Source organism: Bombus affinis, unplaced genomic scaffold (assembly GCF_024516045.1).
Source record: "Bombus affinis isolate iyBomAffi1 unplaced genomic scaffold, iyBomAffi1.2 ctg00000064.1, whole genome shotgun sequence".
Classification (NCBI taxonomy): domain Eukaryota; kingdom Metazoa; phylum Arthropoda; class Insecta; order Hymenoptera; family Apidae; genus Bombus; species Bombus affinis.
In genome coordinates, this window is record NW_026108821.1 from 1,945,094 (window position 1) to 1,957,076 (window position 11,983).

Here is an 11,983-nt window from a genome sequence, read left to right on the forward strand (position 1 = left end):
GCACAAAAATTTTACATATCTCAATACACCTCCTTAATTATTGTGCTGCATATTCATTTCCTTTTGTGAAAATTAAACCATTTTTAAAAGTAATCTAAAATTTTCAAAATTATTTCTCCCTAGAGCCTTCGTTAGAATATCTGCTACATTGTTTTCTGAATTTACTTTTATAACGTCAATCTCTTTATTTTCCCAACTTTCATTTACAAAATGGAAATGTACTTCAATGTACTCATAATTTTTTGTCAAGTTTCCAAATTTTGATATCGCAATCGCTCCAGAATTATCTTCGTAAATTTTTATTGATCTCTCGATCATTATTTTGAAATTTTTCAATAATTTCTTTACAAATTTTATTTCACTCACTGCTTCTGACAAAGCTTCATACTCGGCGGCTGTTGATGATTTTGTCACGCTGTTTCGCTTTCTCGATTTCCAGTAAATTGCGTTTCCGAAAAATCTTATGATAAATCCCGTAGTAGTCTTGTAGTAGTCTTATGATAAATCACCGTCAACAAAACAATCAATGATTTCAGCGTTCAAATTTCTTTTATAAGTCAACCATAATTTTCTGGTTAAATATAAGTATTACAAAATTCTCAACGCATATTTATAATGTGTCCCGTCGTAACTGTTTTGAAATCGACTTAAATAGTTTACACTATAACTAACGTCTAATCTTGTTCCAGTACTAATATATAATGAAACTCCTATGAGGTTTCTATATCTTATATCGTCTGAGGCTGACTGTGCGGCTTCTAAATTTAAGTTTTTTTCCTTTGGTGTAAAATATAGTTTACTATTCTCTATATTCTATCGTTTCGCTAATGACTCTGTATAACTACTTTGATCTAATTTCATCTCACATTTCTTATTCTCACACTTCGTATTCAATGTTTATTCCTAAGTAAGTCTTTACTTCACCTAAGTCTTTCATCGATTTGTTTGACAATTTATTTTTAATTTCATCTATTTTTCTTTTGTATTTACCACACATTAATAAGTCATCCACGAATAGAATTAAGTATATAACATGATCGCTCTCATACTTCATATACAAACAATAATCACTCTCACTTCTTTACAAACCTATTTTACATACTTACAAACCTAGTTTACATACTTTCCCGCTTTTATCGGCGTAACCCATAGGTTGTTTTACAAATACTTCCGATTTTATAGTTCCGTTTAGGAATGCTGTTTCTACATCCATTTGCATAATCATCGAACCATAATGACAACAATAAGATAGCAATAACTTCAGCGTTTGCATTTTTGCCACTGGAGAGTATAAATCTTCCGGTATTTCCTTTTGTTGGAAACACCGAACAACTAGTCGCGCTTTCTTACGATTATCGGATTTATTCGTATATACCTATTTCAAATCTAATACCTTTTTATCTTTTGGTTTCTCTACTGTAGTATCGTGGACAAAAGGCCTAAGATATCGACCGAACCGTATACAATGTTGCGAGAACCGCGGTGTCGTTGGGTACGACAATGTATCGTCGATCTTTTCAACTGAACAGTTTCGTCGAAAAGGCCTACGTGACCCTGGCCACGAGCGTTTTCGGGACACGTGCGCTATAGGCGGGGAAAAAACAAAAGAGACGCTAAAGACAATGTTAGTTAAGACGCAGAGGAGAACGAATGCAAAAGGCGTGCAGTATGAGTTGAGAATCGAGAGCGTGCGAGTGCGGATGCCGAAGACGAGAGTTATAGAGAGTGATTTGAGCGGAATAAGACTTTTGTGTTTTAGTTCAAGTTGAACATTTATCGTTCTCTGTCCAATTAATCCTTGTTATTTTTATTTATCTTAATAAATAGTATTAGGAGAATTTTACAAACCTAAATTATCCTAATTCCATCCTTTTCCGATACTACAAATTGGGGGCTCGTCCGGGATTGAAACCAGACAGAGAACGACACGTTTAACGGAACTAATTGTGCTGAAAAAAAAGAGTTGAAAATGGCAAATTGTGAAGAGGAACAGTTTTTGACTGAAGAGGTTTCGACGCTGGAGGAGCTAAGAAATAAGCTCGCAAGTCTGAATCTGCCGATATCAGGCTCGAAGTCAGTGCTGATGGCCAGGCTGAACCGAGCGTATAAGGCTGGTCAATCAACTTTGAAGGAATCGAAGCGCGATGAGGAATCGGTAAATCAGCGAAACCTAAGGAGTGGGCAGAAAGCTGAGCGCGATCAGGATGGAGACGAAGACCTCGAGAAGCTGAGGACGAAGGAGTTGAGAGCGCGCCTCGTTAGCTTGGGGTTAAAGGTCACAGGGAGAAAATCTGAACTACGCGCACGGCTACAGGCGGCCCTGGAAGGAGACAACGTATCGTCGGAAGAAGAAAGCGACGACGAAAGTGACAATGAAAAAGATGAGAGAGACGTGATGAAACACGAAGGAGGTACGCGAGCGATGTGCTCGGACCGTGATGAACATCGCCAAAAGGCAGGTACCGTTTCGGTATTAAGCTTTAAAGACGTCGAAGACGCATTAGAATTGTTTAGCGGCGACAAAGGTGAAAACGTGGAGCGATGGTTCGAATCATTCGAAGAAGTCGCGGACACGTGTATGTGGTCCGACGGTCAGAAGGCAGTCTACGCGAGGAAGCTGCTGAGGGGATCGGCGAAAATATTCGCAAGCTTCGAGTGCCATGCCAGGACTTGGCATGAGCTGAAGAAGGGACTAATCGGAGAGTTCTCCAGAAAGTCCAACAGTAGGCAAGTACACCAAAAGCTTAGTGGGACGAGAAAGAAAAGCGACGAGGCGTGCTTGGCCTACATGTATCGCATGCTGGAAATAGCCAGTCATGCCGATATAGAGGAAGAAGTCAAAGTAGAGTACATCATAGACGGGATAATAGACGAAGAAGTCCATAAATCTATGCTGTATGGTGCTGCATCCATCAAGGAGCTAAGGAAGAGGCTCATCGCGTACGAGGAGCAGAAGAGCCGAAGGACGAAGTCGGTTGCAAAGTCGGCCAGAGTTGAGAGAAATAACAGTCCCAGTCAATGCGGAAGTGCGAGAAAGACGCGTTGCTACAATTGCGGCGATAAAGCACATGTAAGCGCGGATTGCCCGAACGGATCGAGAGGTCCTAAGTGTTTCAAGTGTAGAGAGTACGGACACGTCGCATCGAAATGCAGCGATCTGGGTAAGTCCCCTAAAGAGGTTTGTAATACACAAAAGTCGCTGCGAGCGAGTTGTAAAAGTGTTAGAATTGGAAATTGCGAACTGAGCGCGTTGATAGATACCGGTAGCGAATTAACCCTGATGCGGGCGGATCAACATGCCAAAATTGGAGCGCCCAAATTAATTCGGGAAATTATCGAGTTTCGCAGTATCGGATCCGAGAACAATCTTACGCTCGGGAAATTTTCAACGGATATTGTCATAGATGATGAGTTATATCATATAACGGTGCATGTAGTTCCGAACACTATGATGCACCGTTCGTTGATAATAGGCACAGACTTCCTGGATACCGTTGAGATGAACAGGAGGAGGGGAGATATCTCCATTTTCAGATTAAAAGACGAAAACTCCGATGGGATTCCGGAAGTTTTTAAAGTAGACATAGAGACGGGGGCGCGTGGAGTAGATTTATCCCATATCGAAAACATGCACCATAAGCAGGCAGTAGAGAGTTTAATCCGAAATTATAGGCCACAGAAAACGCGCGAAGTAGGAATCAAAATGAATATAATATTGCATGACGATATTCCGGTTTACGAAAGACCGCGAAGACTATCTCCACAAGACAAGGTCGAGGTCGACAAACAGATCAAAATGTGGCTGGAGGATGGAATAATACGCCAATCACATTCCGACTATGCCAGTCCGATCGTTTTGGTCAAAAAGAAAGACGGCTCGACTAGAATTTGCGTCGATTATAGACAATTAAATAAAAAGGTAGTAAAAGATAGATACCCACTGCCCTTGATCGAAGACCAACTAGATTCGCTACAGGGCTCGAGGGTATTTAGCACGTTGGATCTTAAGAACGGATTTTTTCATGTTCCTGTTGGGGAAAGTAGCAGGAAGTATACAGCGTTCGTAGTCCCCACAGGCCAGTACGAATTCCTCAAAATGCCTTTTGGATTGTGCAATTCGCCAGCCGTCTTTCAGAAATATATAAACGCAGTTTTTAAAGAGTTGATCGCGACAGGGGTGGTGCTGACGTACATGGACGATCTGATCGTGCCGTCGACTGACTTTTCGAGTGGAATAGAGAATCTAAGCACAGTGCTGCGTGTCGCTAGTGAACACGGACTACTCGTAAACTGGAGTAAATGTCGATTCCTACAAACGAGAATAGAATATTTGGGCCACATCATCGAGGGCGGTAATATTCAACCATCTGAATGCAAAACCAAGGCCGTCGCTAATTTCCCGGAGCCCCGATCGGCTAGAGATGTTCAGAGTTTCCTGGGCTTAGCGGGATACTTTAGGAAGTTTGTGCCCCGGTATTCTGTCATCGCGAGACCATTAATAGATCTATTAAGGAAAAATGTCCCGTTCGGGTTCGAATCGCGCGAGCGCGAAGCGTTCGGAAGCCTAAAAACCGCGTTAAGCGAGAAGCCACTGTTGAAGCTGTATCGCGTTGGAGCGGAGACTCCGCTGCATACGGATGCGTGCAGCGGGGGATACGGAGCGATCTTACTGCAACGCGACAGCGAGGACAACGCTTTTCACCCCGTGTATTACTCGAGCGGAAAGACTTCACCGACTGAAGAGAAGTACACCAGTTACGAGCTTGAGGTTTTGGCCATCGTGAAAGCGCTGAAGAAATTCCGTGTCTACTTGCTCGGCATTCCATTCAAAATCGTTACAGATTGTCAGGCATTCGCATTAACAATGCGGAAAAAGGACTTGTGCGTGCGCGTCGCGAGGTGGGCAATCCTCCTAGAGGAGTTCGATTATAAGGTGGAGCATAGGCCCGGGACCAGTATGATGCATGTCGACGCGTTGAGTCGAAATCCCCTACCCGAGGTCATGCTAATAGACGAAGACGAACGAGGGATAGTCGTACGTTTGAGAGAAGCTCAGTTGCAAGAGGATGACCTGCGACAGATCCGAGACAACATAAAGCAGTACGAGGCCGACGGGTACATCAGAAGAAACGAACTTTTGAATCGAGAAGTAGAAGACGCACCGCTATTGGTCGTGCCGAAGTCGATGCAAACCCAAGTGGTCCGACGAGCTCACGAACGTGGCCATTTCGGCGTTACCAAAACAGAGGCGTTGGTAAAAAGGGACTACTGGTTCCGGGGAATGCGCGAGAAAGTGGAAAGGGTGGTGCGGAGCTGCATCGACTGTATCCTTGCGGAGAGAAAGCAAGGGAAGAAGGAAGGGTTGCTAAATACCATCGACAAGGGAGAATTGCCGTTCGACACGTATCACGTCGATCATATTGGGCCGTTACCCACCACAAAGAAAAGCTACCGGCATATCTTCGTAGTGGTCGATGCTTTCACCAAGTTCGTCTGGTTGTACCCTACCAAATCAACGGGTTCTGCAGAGGTTATCAGCCGCTTGGAAAAACAGTCTGTTTGTTTCGGGAATCCGCGAAGGATCATCTCTGACCGTGGGACGGCGTTCACAGCTGGTGCTTTCGAGGACTATTGTAGTGAGGAAGGCATAGAGCACGTGCGAACTACAACTGGAATTCCGCGGGCCAATGGTCAGGTGGAAAGAGTAAATCGGATACTTATCCCGTTGTTGACGAAGTTATCTGCACCAACGCCAGGCGAGTGGTTCAAGCACCTGGAGAAAACTCAAAAATACCTCAACGCAACTCCCAGCAGAAGCACTAGCGTTACTCCGTTCCAGTTGCTGTTTGGCACGCGGATGAGAATGCGGGACGATCCGCAGATGAGGCGGTTAGTTGAGGATAAATGGGCCGCGATGTTCCAGGAAGAACGGGATCAATTGCGTGAAATAGCAAAGAGACGGATCGAGGAGCTTCAAACCCGCAATAGACAAACGTTCAACAACAGACGCAAGAAGGCGACAGTCTACAAAACAGGAGATCTGGTGGCGATCGAGAGGACGCAATGCGGTCCTGGGTTAAAGCTGCATTCAAAGTTCCTTGGGCCGTACCGTGTGGTGAAAGTCCTGCGAAATGACCGTTACGTAGTGCAACGAGAAGGCGAACACGAGGGACCGCGCACGACTTCCACCGCAGCCGACCACATGAAGTGGTGGAACATTGGTGTTAGTGATGATAGTGAGAACAGTGATGAGCACATCTGAGGGCAGATGTGATTTGTCAGGAATGGCCGAGTGTAGTATCGTGGACAAAAGGCCTAAGATATCGGCCGAACCGTATACAATGTTGCGAGAACCGCGGTGTCGTTAGGTACAACAATGTATCGTCGATCTTTTCAACTGAACAGTTTCGTCGAAAAGGCCTACGTGACCCTGGCCACGAGCGTTTTCGGGACACGTGCGCTATAGGGCGGGGAAAAAACAAAAGAGACGCTAAAGACAATGTTAGTTAAGACGCAGGCGAGAACGAATGCAAAAGGCGTGCAGTATGGGTTGAGAATCGAGAGCGTGCGAGTGCGGATGCCGAAGACGAGAGTTATAGAGAGTGATTTGAGCGGAATAAGACTTTTGTGTTTTAGTTCAAGTTGAACATTTATCGTTCTCTGTCCAATTAATCCTTGTTATTTTTATTTATCTTAATAAATAGTATTAGGAGAATTTTACAAACCTAAATTATCCTAATCCCATCCTTTTCCGATACTACACTACTAATTGCCAGGTTTTCATTTTTGACTAAACTATTCATTTCTCGATCCATTGCTTCTTTCCATGATCTGCGGTCATCTCCACTGAAAGCTTCTTCATAGGTTTGAGGACTGCCTGCGCTAACTACATTCACATAAATGAAATATGAGCTCGTTTGGCCATATCTTTGAGTTTTCTTTGTTTCCCGTCCTGGCCTTCTCAAATTATTTTCTATGTCCTCAAGTTTTTCTTCTGATTCGTTACTTAAATTTCTCTCCCTTCTTATTACAACCTGCTCGACCTTTTCGTCACTTGTTTCACTTTCATGAATTTCGTTTGTATCCGATTGTTCTTCAAAATCCTTTTCCGTTTGATTATCTGATTCATCCATTCCTTGAAATCCTACTAAATTATCATTTTCACCTATAAATTATACGTGTCTTGCAATTATAATTTTATTATTAACTAAGGTCCTATATCCAACGTTTTCATAACCTACAAGTATTCCAATATCTGCCTTTTTGTACCATTTCGAATTTATTTTAATTTCAGATACTCTTACGAAAACTATGCTTCCGTACAATCTTAAATTAATTATATCCGGTTTCCTTCTTAACAATATTTCGATTGGTGTTTTATTTTCACATGTTTTCGTAATGGTTCTATTTTTTAAGTACACCGCGGTTCTAACTATCTCCGACCAATATTTAATATTTAGTTTCGAATCATGTAATAAGCATCTAGCGGAATTCGTGATTGTTCCATTGTAGCGCTCAGCTGTTCCATTTAACTAGTGAACATAAGGTGGGCATGGTTCTAGGAGAATTCCTGTTTCCCTGATTAGATTGTACATGTTTTTGTTCATATATTCTTTTCCATTATCGCATCTTAGTCTCTTTATCTTCTTACCAGTAAGATTTTCAACTTTATTTATATAATCAAGGATTCAATCGTAAACCTCATCTTTCGATTTCAAAGTATAAATTAATGCGCACTTCCTATAATCGTCTATAAATGTTAAGAAATATTTAGATCCATCAAACCTGGTATTTTTATGAGGTCCATTTAAATCGGTATGTACCAATTCTAAAATCTCGCGTGCTCTACTACAGTTACTCTGGATAGGTACATTGTGCTATTTATTTTGCATACACGCACCACATTTTAATTGAACTTGCTCCAATTTTTCTGGCATTCTCTCAATTAATTTTTTCTTACACATCGTATCTAAATAATTAAAGTTTACATGTCCTCGGATTCTGTGAAATTTTTCCCTGTTCGTCATTTTTTCTACATTTTTGGCGTGAGATTCTTGCCTTCCAATGTAACTAGTTATTTTATATAAACCATGATCTTTGAATGCGATCCCTATCAACTTTCTATATTTGTTATAGATCTTTGAAGTATTCCCTGCTGAGACTCTCTTATTTTTATTCGTTACTCTCGCATAGCTAACCAAGTTATTATCCATTTCTTCCACATAAAATTCATTTGACATTATAATTTTAACCCTTCTTTTGTTTACTTCAAAGTAAGTTAAAATTTTTCCAACTTTTGTTCCTTTTAATGTTCTACCGTCTCCTAGTTTTACATTTATCGGGTTCTTTAAGTTTTCGTACTCAATAAAATACGAGTCATCATTTACAATGTGATCTGAACATTCACTATCCAATATCCGATCTATTTTTCGCGTATCGCTGGTATATACTGTGATAGTATCCTTACTATAATCGCGCTGCACTCGCGTTAGGAAGGATTCAATTCCTTGGTCGTCGTAGTGCTGGCTGTTTAAATAATTTGCGTCTTGTCGACTTGCCCCATTCTAGCGTTGCTTCCAACTTCTGCTTCGTCCTCGTTGACCAAATCCACGCTGAACATATCCTCATCTTCTCTGGCCAGAACCTCGTCCGCCGCGACCCCTATTCTGCTATGGCTGATTCGCACCTCCTTGCCATTGCGCTCCTCCATTGATACCGCCTCTGCATGTATTCGTGCAATTTTTTATCACGTGGCCGTACTTTCCACAGCCATGGCACTTTATTTCTCTCTTTTCTCAACTTTGAAGACATTTGACCATTTCCTGTCACTTTTACTCTCCCTACGTATTTCCGACATTATAATTTTATTTTTTAAAAAATCACAAGTTCAATCACTTTCTTTCAATGAGTCGATTAAGTCATCAATATAAATCAATGATTCTGGTAGTGTTTTCAGCATGTAATCGAGTTTTTCACGTTCACTTACGTTTGCTCCAACACCCTTTAATTCATTTATCGTCTTCTCAAATTCCGTGAAAAATGAACCTGATTCCTCAAAATCTTTCAACCTCATCATGTCGAGTCTACTTCTTATACAAAGTTGCAATGCTGTTGATTCCTTCATATACATCTGATCAAATTTTGTAATTATTTTGTAAACAGTGTCTTGATCACCAACAAATTCTAATTGCTCATTTGTTATACTACAATAGATGTAGTTCATCGCCCATTGATTCTTTTCATCCCAATTATCTTTCGCATCCGTGTCCATTTTCTCTCGTGTATCCAATTCATAACATTTTTTACACTTTAAATACATTAATATTCTTTTCTTCCACGCTTTGTAATCACGTACATCGAATACTTGCATTTTAGTTTTATCGTCCATTGGCATCTTGATTCGTCTTTTCATCTTCACCCTTTTTTCAAAAATAGTTCTCCTCACTATACACATTTCTTTTATCTGCTCCGCCAACAGCCTTTTTATCTCTTCAGAACATATTTCCAATTCTTTCAAAATGAACCTTTTTTATACATTCACGCCCGGTTACACGTGGTCCCATAACCTTAAATCTCGTCAACCACGATTTTTGCTACTATGTTGAGAATTGTGCATCCTGATGGCCGAAATATTGTACGCTGGCCATTACTATTAACGTAGACACATATTTACTTTATAAACGATTTCTAGAATATTTATCGATGTACACTTGCGCGTCTCAGCACTTTTATTCATATCCGACCTTTTGAAGACTGTTTACCGATAGAACTGTTTACATTCGTCTGCTTCTCAGTCGCCGCGCACACACATATCTCCACACAGTGATATCCCGTTACAAAGATCTCCACTACGCACTGGACCTAGTCCAGCACAAAAATTATACATATTTCAATATTTATGAAATATGTATTTCCAACAACTTTGTACAACAACACAAGTTAGTAACTCCGCCGTTTAAGATATTGGTGACGAAGAAATGGATTGATCTTATATGAGTGAATCCGGGTAGATATATTGACTGATCTGAAAACCTAGATTGAGTATGCATAGATAGGTGGTTTTCGAAGAAGTCATGGGTGTAGAGAGTATTCGAACCGAGATATAATTCGAATTTCCCTCTTACATACTTACGGAGGAAAGATCGGTATGTAGGTAATTTTTGAACAAGGGAAGCTGATTCGTTGTTCACACATTTATTATGAAAAGGGAGGACATGGATTCGCGATACCCATTGGGTATGATCAGCGTTAATGAATGAAGATATGAGGAGTAAGCATCCTACCACCGTGGCTCATGGATGACCTTGTTCATGAGAAAATCCACACATTTTCATCAGATAAATTTAATATTATATAATTTTAATATAATATAATTTAATATTATATAATTATATATAGATTAATATTATATAATTACCGGTTTTCCCATTATATAACTACCAGCTTTTCCGCAGTTTCTAAGAGCGCACAATAAACATAAGGACTTTTCTAAGAAATACACATCAATCAAAAACATTTATGAAATTGGATGTGCAAGATGAAAGGGACCATCTAGAATTACTTAAAAAGTCTAAGTTTATGGTGGGTCCTTAGGTTTGATGAGGGTGTAAATAACAAATGACGGCACTATGACAATGGTCTCGGCTCCGGCAACGTTTTCGCGGTCAACGGATGCTGAACTCTACACTACGTTAGCGTCTAAGTTGCACTACATGTTAGAGCAAGGAGCAATTACTACGTATAAGAAATACAGGTCGATTGCTGATGAGATCGCACTAGAGAGTGCCGTCTCTCCATCACGGCGACGCTGTCCAGGAAAACTATGATGGGTGTGCCTGAGGTCACAACATCATCGGATTCGTGGAGAAATGTCCTCGGTCGGAAAATGGGGGAAATTGGCGTTACTGTTAATTGGTCAATTACCATGTTGGTGGTTAGGGAAGGGTGCTAGCCGCCCTCAAGAGAGAGTTCGAGAAGAGGAAGCGTCGTTCGTGAGAAACATAGATTTCTCCTATTTTCTCGTAGTTGGAACGAGGACTGTTTGTCGGTTTGAAGGACTTTAGTTAAACAAATCTTAAGGTTTATAGGGGGTCCTCGTACTAGCTGCTCATGTATTTACTCAAATAATAGAGTCTGCGTGTGGCGAGCCACGGGACAGAAATCGTTGAAATGCTTACCGTCGTGCCCCGTCCCAAGTATTTCTTTTAAGGAGAGCTATAGAGTTACTTCATGCCTTTGTTAGACAAAACGTTCATCCCTTGACCGCGACTACGTTCGGCGACTGACTGTCTCCTCGAGTCCGAGCACACTATCATAAATCTCTCTAGCGGCACTCGACAGCAAACTTCCCAACGGTTTCTGTCCCGTGCCTCGCTACACAAGGACTCCACCTTTCGAACAGATGATTGCCAGATGTCTGTCAGATACACTCTCACCGAATATTTACAGCGAGCCTAAGGACCCGCTATAAATCTTAGGATTCATGCAGCTAAGATTCTCTAAGGGGACAAATAGTCTTTGTCTGAATAGTCCCTACACATACCACCCACATACGGGAAATCTGCTTTTTCTCACGTACGACGCTCCTCGCTAGCAACTTTCTCTCAAGGGCAGCTGTCATCCCTTTCCAACAGCCAACTCACAATTTCGCCAATTAACAGCGACGTTCCTTTCCCTCACTCTCTGAACTAACACTTTTCTTAACGAATCCGATGATCCCGTATCCTTAGACACACCCAAACACAGTTTTCCTAAGGAGCATCATCGCGACACAAATTCATTCTGTTCTATCGCGAGCCGCGAGGCAAATTGGAAGACTCCTTCTGGATTGTTTGTCCGCAGTCGTACGTAATAGCGAATCTGAATCTCTCGACGTACGTGCAATCGTCTCGACTCGATCCACCGCGTAAAGTATCGCGCCGAGCTTGAACTTGTAATCTTGAATCGATAATTGTACCGTGCTTTCGGCGCGCTAGTGTATACC